Here is a 13,596-nt window from a genome sequence, read left to right as displayed (position 1 = left end):
GTCATGGTTTCGACAATAAAAACGACTTGTTTGCTTGAAGCAGCATTCCTTGGTGTTTCACCTTGTTCAGTTCGTGACTGAAATATACACAGGCCACATCCAGGAGGTATAGCCATTCTGTTTGACAGGTGTTTTTGTAATTCTTTTAAACGTCCCTACCTCTGAGCAAGAGTAGCAGAAGCTACTAAAGCTAAATCACTGTTGCTGCTGTTGGATTTTTAATTAGGAATTTAATGTGTGCGACTTAATTACCTCATGATCTTTATTACCACCTGCAGCCGTGCTTTCCCTCAGGCTGCCGTCTTGTGAGATTTCAGAAGCTGAGCAACGACAGGCCGAGCCACTACTTGAATCAAAGGCACTGAAGGAAAGCCTTAATGCTTCAAGAGGGGATTCAATAGGTGGCACGCTTCCCAGACATGATTATTTATATAATGCTATGAAGTGGCCTTTCACAGTGCTAGGATCTGCTTGGCTGCAGCAGGAGCCAATTTTGGGCGGATGAGATAGAAAGCTGAGATCTCAACCACTTGTGGCACTTCTCACAGGAGTTAGGGGGTTGAAGTCTGCAGACTGGGCCAAATTCCGCTGTAAGCAATTCCAATTTTTTTGGCCTAGTTAAAATTCTGCTCAATTTCCAGCTGGATTCCATTAGTATTCCCTGCTTCCCAACACTATTGTGCAACACAATGCCCAAGGTCTGTTTACACTGCAGAACTTGGCATTCTCCATACTGGCCCCAAGCACCTGGAATCAAGTTTAAAGTGCTCTGTGTCAGCAACACACTAAAATGGCGCTAACCTTTCCCAGACTTTCTCTCTACCAATATCGTTAACAATATTGTTGTATGGGGTGTTAGCGAGGCTTCATTTTGTGTTACTTCATCAACTTAAGTATACAGAAGGAACACAAACAGGCAATCAAGCTCTAATTGAATCGTCGCGGAATGGCCCCATGCACCTTATTAATTATTATTAATTATCAGGCAATTAAAAGAAGAAGAATTCAAAGTGACTTACAAAGACAAAAAACAAGAGCAAAAACAACTTAAGATACAATGATATGCATAAAAGAGCGAATCCAATTTCACCCCACCCTACTAAAAATATGTGCATTAAGCTTCAAAGGGCTGGATGAATAAAGATGTTTTTTACCATGAGCCTAAAATCAGATAGTGATGGCTTGAGGTATCCCTCACTAGGAAGAGCATTACACAAGTGGGGAGCCACCACAGAGAAGGCCCATTTGCTTTTCACCACCCTCTGCACCTCCTTCAGAGGGGGCACACAGAGAAGGGCCTCAGATGACAAAAACAGGATCTAAGTTAGTTCCTGTGGGAAGAGGTGGTCCCCATCAATGCCAATCATCCTGCTCATTCCCCTCTGCTGCAGCCACTGAGCAGCAGGACCACAGTTGTGATGGCAAGCTTACCATTCCACAAAGCCCTGCCAGAGGGACGGGGCGTGGGTGTGTTCAGATTGTGCCGGAACGCTCTTCATATGAAGCTACCTTGTCAGACCATTTTATTTAATCCATCTTAAAAAATGTAGGCTGCTTCCTTACCGCAAGGCCCCTCCAAGCAGTGTAAAACAAGCATACCATACAATAAAAATACATATATGGAGTTTGCCAGGCAGTCTCACAGGCAGACACTTTCCAGGCACAGACCTGCTTAGCTTCAGGAATAGAACTGTATCCATTGCTCGAACAGTATTCAGTGTGGCTGCTTTAAAATCTGTTTTTGTTCTTTAAAAAAATATAATAGTATTACATGAATAGCTACTGGCAAGATAAGCCCATCTTAGTCAACAGTTGGGGAAGATTCTCACCAGCTTGCTGCCGCCACCCATTTTGCCTCATTCCAGAGAGACATTTTGCACTGCAAGTTCTGAAGGCTCGAGGGAAGCAGTCTGTGGTTAACTAAGCAGTCACGAGATGCACTCCCCACAATCCTCAGACACCTTTGGGGTCAAACAGAAGCAGCTAGGAAGCACATCCCACAGCTGCCTACTAACCACAGTGTGCTTTCCTCCAGTCCAAGCAAAGCAAAAGAGCTAGGCAGGCAGGAAGTTGAAACCCCACCAAGAAGGCAATAACAATATGAGGCTGTGGGTGTGATGCAGACCTAGAAAGAATAGTAAGAAAAGAAAAAAGGCTAGCGAGCATATGACCCTCCAGATGCTGATAGACTACAATTCCCATCATCCCTGGCCATTGGTTGCGGTTGTTAGGAGTTGAAGGCCTAAAAGCTCTCAAGGGCCACCAGTTCCCCACACCTGGAATGGAAGGAGGAGGTGTTGAATGGCAAGAGAGGAGATCATAGAATTGTAGAGTTGGAAGGGACCCAGAGGGTCACCTAGTCCAGTGATGTGCCCTTACTGTTGTTTGCAGGTCTGTTTGAAGGAGGGAAAATGGAAACCTACCAGTCATTCATAAGTTTGTACTCTACTCTTAATAGAAGTAGTTTGATTTACGCTCATATTGCGAAATAAAAGTGGGCCTCATTAGCCCATCTCATCAACATGCAAGCTTGCATACACCATTACAGTAATGAGGACAATATCTTGTGGTCATTAAAATAGGGAGAATAAAATGCATTGCCTATGGATTTGTCCTGTCTTTAAAACAATTCTCAAACCCATCACATATTAGGTGAATAAACTGACTTAATGTTATCATCCACCAAAGCACTGTAGCATACAGGAAGGGGGAATGTGTAAAGGGCAAGTAACGTTAATTATATCATTTAGCCACATATTGCATTTGTATGCAGTGCACTAGTCTATTTTAAATAAAGAGTAATTATTTATTACATGTTTATTCCATGTTTCCCCTAAGGAGCAGCATACATAGTCTCCCCTTTATTTATTCTTAAAACAATCCTAGGTCACTCAATGAATGAGCTTTCTGGTAGAGTGGGGCTTTGAAACCACATCTCCCTGGTCAATACTCTTAAGTATGATACTGATAAGAGTGTGCATTCTGAATCAGTCTTCAAAGGCAGCTCCACAAACATCACATTACCGTAATCAAATTTGAATGTGACTAGAGCCTATCTTATTGTGGTTAGGCCTGGCCTCTCCAAACAGGGCTGCAGTTGGCATACCAGCCAAAGCTGGTAAAATGGCTACCACTGCCAAATGGGCCTACCTAGATAGTGCCAGGTCCAGGAGAACTCCCAAACTGCGTATTTGGACTTTCAGTGCCACCATCTAAGAATATTTGTAAACCATGTTGCAGAGCAAGCGATCTCCCAAGCCTGGTTTGCATGGTTTGCTTGACCATAGCCAACTCATATTTACCTCCAAGCATCAGTTTAGAATTTCTGCAACTTTCCTGGGATGACTAAATGGAAAAAAAGAGGTGGAGCTGAGTGTCATCAACAACCCCCTCCGTGGTTTCATGTAGATGTTAAAAATATAGACCCTTGTGGAAACCCTGTGAAAGCCAGTGGCCATGGGGTGAATAAAAGGTTCCCCAGCACCTTCTGAGAGAGGCCATCCAGGAAGGAATGGAAGCACCATAAAATGATGCCAGCTGAGTCCAGGTCCAGAATGATGTCCTAGTCAATGGTATCAAAAGCTGCTGAGACTTTCAGGAGAACAAAGACTAGCTGTCCGTCAATCTATCCTCCAGCATAAGTCATCCAAGGCTGGAAATTCAGGTAATATTTCTGCTGCTGTGCAGCATTTCCACATGGATGCAGCAATATGATTGGTTTATAAAGTCTGCACTGAAGATTACAGCAGAATTGTCAGTAGCAGAAGACAAAACAAAGGACTCCAATCCAGCAAAAGTTAGTGATGACATAGGCACACTTGCTGGAGAATAAGCCTTGTTTAATTTATTGGGGTGTACCAACAAAGGTCCGTATAGTTAAAGCTATGGTTTTCCCAGTAGTGATGTATGGAAGTGAGAGCTGGACCATAAAGAAGGCTGATTGCCGAAGAATTTATGCTTTTGAATTATGGTGTTGGAGGAGACTCTTGAGATGTTGGGAATGATTGAGGGCACAAGGAGAAGGGGACGACAGAGGACGAGATGGTTCGACAATGTTCTCGAAGCTACCAGCATGAGTTTGACCAAGCTATGGGAGGCAGTGGAAGACAGGAGTCCCTGGCGTGCTCTGGTCCATGGGGTCATGAAGAGTCGGACACGGCTAAACGACTAAACAACAACAACTTCTGAGTAAGCATGCATAGGACTGGGCTGTGCTTTGTACCATTGCTTTCAGTGATTTCCCCTACACCCACCCCAATGAACCCTGTATTATTTCCTGAGGAAAATATTGAACTCTGCAGCATAATAAAAAATGTTTTGAACTTTACTTGGCCTAGTAGCATTCAGACTTCAAAGTAGTACATCAGCCTGATGTACCTTGATTAATTTCTAATTGATTAATTGCAACACAGTTTGGGAGTTGTTCAAAATTAGATTCTATGGGTTGTATCCAACAAAGTCATTGCGCAAGTGGAGCATTTGCATCCACACAGTGGAATTTGTTCTCTCTCTCCTTCCCCGGAATGCCCCCTCAAATTTGTTCTGGGGGTTCCCCCAACCCTCCAGTTGTGTGTGCTGGGGATACACCAGGAGAAGAATACCAGTTGCTGGAAACCAAGGGAGGGGAAAGTGTTTTTGTGCTCATGTTCTGCTTCCATGTTTCCCATAGTCATCTGACTGGCCACTGTGATAAGAAGATGCTAGACTAGATGGGCTGGACTGATAAAGCATACAGTGGTACCTCTAGTTACAAACTTAATTTGTTCCGGAGGTCCATTCTTAACCTGAAACTGTTCTTAACTAGAGGCGTGCTTTCGCTAATGGGGCCTCTTGCTGCTGTTGCGCCACCGGCACACAATTTCTGTTCTCATCCTGGGGCAAAGTTCTCAACTTGAGGTAACTCTTCCAGGTTAGCGGAGTTTGTAACCTGAAGCGTTTGTAACTCAAGGTACAATTTTTTTGCTATGGTTCTTCCTCTGCAATTTACCAAAACAGTGTTACCTCCGTGGTTCACTTGCATCACCAATAGTTCTGTACAGAAGCATGAGTAGAGATGTTAACGGCAGCAACGTTAACTGACCTCTTTCCCTTTCCCCCACTGAACTGTTCAACTGTCTGAGGCTGGCAACACAGACTAAGAATGTTGTCTGGAGTTTTAGTGTAAGAGAGACCTACAGAAGTAGCGCCAGGACTCTGGGACTGCGTCCAGTATTTGGGCATCCACCCAGATAAGAAGGAAAAGGTCTCAGCAGCAAGATCGCTCTTGAGTTTCTAGGGTAATGTTCCATCTGTGAACCTTGTGTAAACTCCTAGGGCCAGATTCAGTTAACTTGCTCTGTTAGTGAATACCCACACAAGGACTCTCACTAGTAGTGCAGTGGGTCAGGAGAACCCCCAGAACAGCACATGGGGGGGGGGAGGAGCAGGAGGATCATTATGTCAGGCAAGTGGAAATGTTTGTGCTGACCAAACAATCACTAGGGCTACATTGAAGCCCACCCCTTGTGCTCTACACCTCTCAGGAAGGCCTGTAGCTCAGTGGCATGGCACATGCATTGCAATGCCAAGTACTACCTAGTAGGGCTGAATAAGATTCTTGTCTAAAGCTCCAAGGAGAAATGTGTCTTGACTTATTATTTTCACCCTGGCTTTCTGCCTACGGACACACAAGAGTAGCTTGCAAGGTGAAGAGAACAATGTCCTTCTCTTCTCTATGCTGTCATTGGCCACCAGTCTCCATTGCAGTCTATTGGTTTCCTATCTTTTATCCAAGTTTGTTGCCTCTTCTGACTGCAACATCCAAACAGCCTCTTGGTCCTCTCCCTGTTTTCTAGTTTTTGATTTCTTTAGCTTGTTCCCAGAGAGCTATACCATGAGCCTTGAAAGTTTGAGACAAGAGGAAGTGCACATATAGGCACACAGAGATATGCCACCTTTGCACATGATTTGAAAAAGAGATGGAAGTATGGATGTAGCATTGTGGGAAGTGGACTGTCCTGAACCCATGTCTTACCTGGTGGCAAGTTAGTATGTCAAGTCCCCAGCCCAGGGTCAATCCATGCGTCCAAAGTCCTGCAGAGATCCTGAAGCATCCAAACTGAGGTCCAACGACGTCGGCAGCTGAGCAAGCACAGCACCTCAGGTCTGCTGCACTTTTATACCTTGCATGCTGATTGCAGCATCTGGGCTTGATGAGGCATGTGACCCTCACCTGTCCAAGCCTACTCCAGCTGAAGATTCATACCCCTCTTCCCAGAGCTAGTGAGCTGGGCAGCTGTGGGCCCTCACCTGCTCCAGCCTCCTAGAGCACCACACCTGCTGCTTCCCACGCCTCAGAGCCCATTGTGTTTGTGGAAACAGGGGCCCCTCTGGCTCTGGTGATGAGTCCTGCACTTGTGGCTCCTGTGCACTGACCCCCATCCCCTCCTTATGCTCCGTCATTCTGTGAGTACTTCCTACACCAACCTCTCCTTACCCATGCCCTGCTTGCCTCAGTGTGCCCCAGTCCGGGCTACACCTTCTTGCTGGGATCCTCTTCTTCCTCCCTATTGTCCTACCAGCACATGATATGGATGCATAACATAGCGCCATTTCTTCACATATGAGTCTAATTGGGCATCTAGTTGACTGCAGAAAAACAACACACTGTTAGAGCGAAAAGATCCTTAGTGGAAATATTTGTATACTTTCGGGAATGATTCACATGGGTCAGAACTTTAATTCAAATGATTCGATCCTGTGCCCTCTTTTTATGTAATAGCTACCATCTTGCACCATGCAGCTGTCACATAGGTGTTTTTTTTCTTTAGTAATGGTCTTAACTTTTATTCTTGCTTCTGTGTCTTTCACTGGAGCTTAAGCACTCTAGCAACTTAAGTTAACACCACAAGTTAAAATAATAACAGCTGTTGGCAGCAGCCTGACCTCCAAAGGGCTACAATCATTAACTATTTGGCTGCCAGCTACAATACCCAGCAAACCAAACAAGTAAAACTGCTGCCTCTGTTCATGAAGTTGCCCTGCCAGCTGCTGAACAAAGGTGTGTCAGCTAGTTATCCTTCCAAACCACTCCAAGAGGTCTGCTCAGTGTTCGAGACAATCCTGGCTGCAGCCCATTAAGGAAATGCCCCCTTGCAGTTTTATTTGGATTCTGCTTGGTTTTGATGAGAAACTGACATATTGTGGAGAACCTGGAGACCCTTTTCAGGTATGAAGCTTAAACAGGCTTTGAGTCCCTCTCTCTCTGTCTCTCTCTCCACCCCCCTTTTATCTGAATGGTTGGTTGTTGTTAATACAAGAGAGGAAGAATAAGGAATTTGTAAGGCAAATGAACATTCTGGTTAGTACAGATTTTACATCTGAATTATCAAGCAAATATTGCTTTGAGCATCATGTGTAATGATGCCACGCATCAATATAAATGCTGTTCAACTGTTTTCCTATGAAGAGATGCACCTAAGGGGTTAGGGTAACATATTTGCTTTCTGCATTTGTAGTGCTGCACCATAAAGAAGAGCTCCAGTCTCCTAGTAGGAAGCATCATGACAAACCATAGGTCTTCATAAACATGTGGTTGTCAGTAAATAAATATATAATTTTTCCTATTGAAAAGCACATTAGAAGAGTCCTGCTGTCTCTAACAGTAGGGGCAGAACAAAGTGATCACGGCTAGTATTCTACCTGCTTTGTGCATTCATATTTTAAGTCAGATCAGAAATGCTAAATGCACTGTTTATAAGGCCATTTCATAAGCTACATGGATGCAACCCATCATGCTTGTCCGTACTAGGGAGCTGCAGTTCAAATATGGTTCCCTAATGGTCATGTTCCTCCTGGATGATTGATTTCTAGAGGGTAGCCATGTCTCTTGCTTTCACTACAATAGTCTGAGTTCTGTAACACCTTAAATACTAACACAAGTATTATGGCATAAGCCGCCCCTGGAGAAGAAGGCTATCAGTGGCTTCAAGCCACAGTGGTCATGCTCTGCCTTCGTGGTCGGAGGCAGTATGCATCTGAACACCAGTTGCTGGAAACTGCAGGAGCAGACAGTGCTGTTTTGGTTCAGGTCCAGCTTGCAGGCTTTTCACAGGCATCTGGTTGGCCACTGTGAGAACAGAATGCTGGACTACATAGGCCATTGGCCTGATCCAGCAGGGCTGTTTTCAAAATCTTTTGTGAACCTCATCAGAAGCATGGTCTCTAGTCCACAAAGGATAATGCATGAGAAATTTGATAGCTTTTAATTTAAGGTGTGCTTCAGGATGTTTTGCTGAACGATCCACATGCTTGCAAACTTTCTCATTGAACCATTCATTGCAAAGAGGCAGGTTAGGAACAGAGAAGAAGGAAGGCAAAGTTCGCCTTCCTCCCTTCCTCCCTCCCTCCCTCCCTCCCTTCTGTTCTAAAGGTTAATGGGCATGCCATAACTTCTTTACTGCACCATGAATGATTCAGCCGCAGCCGCAGCCGCAGCTAGGATTGTTGCTGGAGAGTAATGCGACTTCCTCCACCTGGTTTCCTGCCATCAAGCTCTCTCTCTGGCTCACAGATGAGAATCGCTTCCTTTCCCTGTGCTCTGGCCAAAGAGGCAAAGTGGACAAGACCATGGTGACACATTTGTGGCTCTGGAGCTAGGGACGAAAGCACAACTGCTCCTGAATCTGCATACCTTCATTCAGCGCATCCAGACAACGTTGCGCAGAACAAGTAGGATGGGTGGAAGACAAGCGTGACATCACTAGAAGCTTATACAGATAAAAGAATCCATTAGTGAAGCTAATAAAGAGCAACAGCTGTGGCTGTGGCTGAGGGTGTGAGTAACAGATGTCATTCATCCTCTCTCAAAATAGTAACACACACTTTCCCTACATTATCTGGAAAGAAAGAAACATTTGTTAACTAGGGCAGATTTCAGAAGAGGAAACTGTTTTTTGAGGCGTTACCCACAATTCCTCAGCTAGAAAACAACTTGGACATGCTGACCCAAATAAAAATTCCTCAAACGAAGTCCAAGGGCAGTTAACCACAGTTTAGGTCTGTGGTGTCTGTGAAACTGGTGCAGAGCATGTAAATATTGCTTAGATGGAGACCGTTATCTTCTACAAAGTTTCCACCGGATCTAGAACTGACAGGTTTTTGTACTAGCCTCAAAATATTTCTAACCAAGCTCAGGTGAGCTTTAAAGTTAAAGCTTTAAACTAACTTCTTTTGATGTAGACATTTGTACTGTGAAGTACAAAAAATAATGTATTTTGTTAATTGAAGGGCAAGATATATATCAATAAATAAAATCAATATGTTGAGACTTTTTGTCAGTTTTTTTGTTTTGTTTTTTTGTTTACTGGCCATGTGAAGCTTAATAATAGCCAGCCATTTTCTATATTTAAGCCTCGCACACAAATAAGGCAAATAACATGTTAATATGAAATTGTTTTTGTGGTTATAGAAGTGGCAGTAGTTGAGGTCAGCAAAAAGCTTTAAGGGAAATCGTAACATGTCACACCTGCTGGATCACAGGCACATTTATGGTAAGTTGCAATTTGTATGTCTCAAATTATTCAAACAAGGAGCCATCGTTCAATAAATTCATAATCATAAAACATACATAAGACGTACCAGAATTGGGGCACTAGATGCAATACATGAATACACACCTGATTGGATTATTGTTCACAAAGAGCAAAGGGTAGTGGATCAGAATACAAATCTGGAACGGGTGCAGATTTAGGGCTCATCCAGACTTCCTTCTGCGCTGTGTTTCTAGGCACAGGCCAATGCTTTACAGCTTGATGTCCAACCACTTTTCTTTTGCCCTGGTGCTTTCCCCGCAAATACCATCTATGTACTGCTGAATCAGAGCAAACAACAATCTGCAGAAAACCCAAACTGCTGTTTGTTCTGATTCAGCAGTAAAAGGCAGGTTTTCATGGGGAAAGTGCCAGGGCAAAATAAAAATAAAGGGTGCTTGGACACGACTTTTTAAAGCACAGACCTGTGCCTAGAAAGCACAGGGGAAAAGGTGAGTGTGGATATTAGCCCTTATAGGTTTGGTTGCACATGAACATATAGACAGATGGATGCAGAGACGTCACTGGTCAATCCAGCCCTCCACTGTGCGGCTCTTAATGGCCATTCCAGTTGGATGCCGAAACAATATGAAGAAATAATTGGTAGGTGTTTTTTTTGTTAATAATTTATTGTGTGATTTTATCTCATTTTAAAATGGTCACTGCATGCTGACTTGAGGGAAGATGTGCTGAAGGTGGCTTATAAATAGTGTAAATAAGTTTCCACAGTGCATCACTGCCATCCTGTGCCATCTCAGCTAGTACCTCTTCTCTGGAGGATTATGTGCTGGGTGAGCCCAGCATTTAGGGGTATCTCTCTTTTCAGGAAATGCATAGCATAGTGAGAACAAATGGGGAGAGGGTTATCCTTGTCATGCCCTAGCTGCTCCACTGTTTCCATTTCCAATTCAGACAGGCAGTCTGGACACACACACACACACACACACACACACACACACTCATCAATGGTATCAAAAGCTTCTAGGAGCTCTAGGACAGGAGGTACCACTTTTCAGGAGGGTGAGGTGGTAGGCATTGTGGAGGGCACCCAACAAGTTTTTGTATACATCAGTTGAAGCACCAGGTACATACGAAGGCCAAATAATTATGACTCCCAGGTCGTAGCTCCTTTCAGATAATCTTTTTTGTAAACATTCTTACTTTGGCCCCAAATATGTGCAGAAACTGCATCATTGGGACCATCAAACACACACACTTGGTTGAAAGGAAGAAATGGCTGGTGGCTATCAATATCAAACTGATATTAAATACAGAAGACAAGACACACACACATTCGAAATAAAAACGATCATAGAAGCAGACAAAAGCAAAAAATCACATACAACACAATTTCTATGAGTAACAAGCCTTACAGAAAAGGTGTCCACAAACCTAAGAAAGACCAACACACAGAGCAGCCCACTCCACATATTTAAAACCTTCACATTCTTAGGGAAAGAAAGAAGTCAAGGTATGCAAATTTGACCCAACTCCTCACCTCCCACACACATCTGGCAGAACAGGATGCTGGACCAGATGGGCCCTTAGGCTGTGTTCATACATGGAAAGTAGCAATAGCAACCCTTAATGCATGTCAATGTAAATATTAACAGACAAGAACAACACAAAACGTTACAAGTTTGGCTGCCTTGATTATTGTGAATGGGTCTACCGTTATGCTTTTGCATACCCTGATGAATGAATGAATGATCAGGGGCTTAAACAAAAAGGACTTAAATACTTTAGTTTTCTTTAGCCTTCAGCTGGTGGGTGAGACAAGCAGACATTAAGTGTGCTATAAATTTAGGAGCTGTCTTGCGATGGGCTTCAGGGTAAGCTGTGTAAGCAGGCCATCATTGGAACTTCCTGCTGCTTGATGAACTGGGATGAGATAGACATATGTCCTTTGGTAACAGTATATTTCATGACTCCTGCACATGGAAATTGAAACTATTTCACTGAACTAGGAATAACCTTTTTACCATAGCTTCTTTCCCCCAGATATAATACGTGTTTTATCTATCAAGAACATGGGTCTCTGAGGAATAAAATGTGCAGACTCAATCTGTTCAGCAGACCTCCTACATCCAAGATCTGTGGGTGGGTGGCAAGCTAGCTCTGGACAAAGGTTGCATGGAAATTGTGTGTGTGTGTGTGTGTGTGTGTGTGTGTGTGTGTGTGTGTGTGTAGAAGTCTGTAAATAGTATTTGGCCAGTTGACAATGTGAACTTAATTCTAAGCTATTCAAAATCATTGATGACCAGGACATTTTTATTTTATAATTTGAGCAGATTGTAGTAAAACCTACCCATAAAATCCTGGAAACTGTATTCAGCAGTCCTTGAGGGGTTCAAGATATCATAAAGAGATCTTAGGGGTTTGATGACATATAAAAAATTATCACGCAAAATAAGGTTCCATGTGCTGGGTAGTGCTTCTGCTAAGCTGCATCTCTTATACTTTTGGGGTGACCAGTAGATTTTTTATCAAATAAATCTGACTGACTGACACATTGTGAAGCCAAGCAGGTACCCATAACAGTACCACTGATCTGAAGACATAGATTGTCACCTGTCTTCCTCATGACAACCTCAGATAACTAGTCATACTATGGCTATCTGCCTGGTTCCACCTAATGCCACCCATCATTCTGGAATATTCTTCTTCCCTTTCACAGGCCTTGGGTGGTAAGCCTGCCCTTGCTTTCAAGGAGCCACCTGACCTCAACTACTATGGATCACCTAATGGAGATACAAAACCTGCTGCTAATACAGTTACCCCATCTGCCCAAGCAACCCTATAATGGGACCAACCAGCCCCAGCTATTCTTTTAAGCCTTCACTTACCTGCACATCTTCTAAGTGATACATTCCATCATCGGCAAGCAATGCCCATTTATCATTAGCATGGGTCAAATTGGTCAGTATCTACAGAAGACAATGAATGCAACTGAAGCTGGACATTACAAGGATATGTCCCAGAAACCATTCTAGGAGCATTTGCTGTAGATGTGAAAACTCAGGATGCTCCAACAAAAAAAGTTCAAAAGTGGGACTATGCTGGCTGTGACAGACAGGAGTTGTAGCTCAAAACATCTGGAGGGCACCAGGTTGGGGAAGGGTTGGTTTACGCTTTTGATCTTGCTGTGTCCCTGTTAATCTCCCCTGGCTGCTTGTTAGTACTGTAATAGGTGACAGCCTGACTGGATCTTGCTTTTGTTTGTTTGGATTCAGTATTCATGTGTGCTCTGAATGGTATTGTGATACACCTACTGTTGTACCTTTGCATTTCTCGGGACCTTTTGGACTCACTTTGTACTAAAAAATATTATCCTCGATACCCAGGATACAAACACACATGCACACACTTAAATGACTCCTTCATGCATTTGGCAAAATGATCTTCCACTCCCCCAGTCTATGCTACCATAAATGTTTAAATCTTTAAGCTGCCCCAAGTCTTTGTTGTTTTTACACACCAAACTTTTATTGCTTTTTAAATGTCTTTAACATGATGGTGAAACTCTCTCTCTCACACACACACACGTGGGGAGAAATCAGTTTTGGATTTTTACCAATAGTAGTGATAACAATAGAAATTAAAAAAAATAATAATTCTGATTTAGAGTGCCAGCAAGTGGTACTGCCCCCACATGTTTTTAAAAGGTGCTTTGAAGTTGAACTAAACTGTCAGCTTTAGCAAACTGGTTTGAATTCCCTGCATTGTGGCAAATTTGTCCACACCTATATAGAGAAGGACTCACTGTTTACTAGCTTGATCTTAAACATAGACCCTTATATTTATGTAGATCTCACAACTGAAAAATTGAACTTTTCAGGCTGGCCAAATGCCACACACATATGGCTGGGTGAGTATTACAACATATTCCCATCTGGTTGCTTCCTTCTTGTTGGGCAATGGATAACAGCAAGATGGAGGATCAGGATATCAAATATGACAAATCCTCAAAGCTTGAGGACAGAGAACCACCTAATAGCAGACTGCATCAGTGGGAGGGTAGCTATTA

General features: G+C 43.3%; 1 long non-coding RNA gene across 1 annotated transcript in view; it reads left to right on the top strand.

The window, feature by feature from the left end:
* Positions 1-13,052, top strand: part of LOC307224235 — a 44,508-nt gene extending 31,456 nt beyond the window's left edge. The window contains exons 2-3 of the long non-coding RNA XR_013842457.1: positions 7,497-7,579; positions 12,247-13,052. This is a non-coding gene — a long non-coding RNA (uncharacterized lncRNA). The remainder of the gene's footprint in view (positions 1-7,496; positions 7,580-12,246) is intronic.
* Positions 13,053-13,596: the final 544 nt, after the last annotated feature.

Source organism: Podarcis cretensis (genome assembly GCF_951804945.1).
Source record: "Podarcis cretensis genome assembly, chromosome: 1".
NCBI lineage: Eukaryota > Metazoa > Chordata > Lepidosauria > Squamata > Lacertidae > Podarcis > Podarcis cretensis.
The sequence above is the reverse complement of the archived record's forward strand: the minus strand, read 5'-3'. Positions and strand labels throughout refer to the sequence as shown.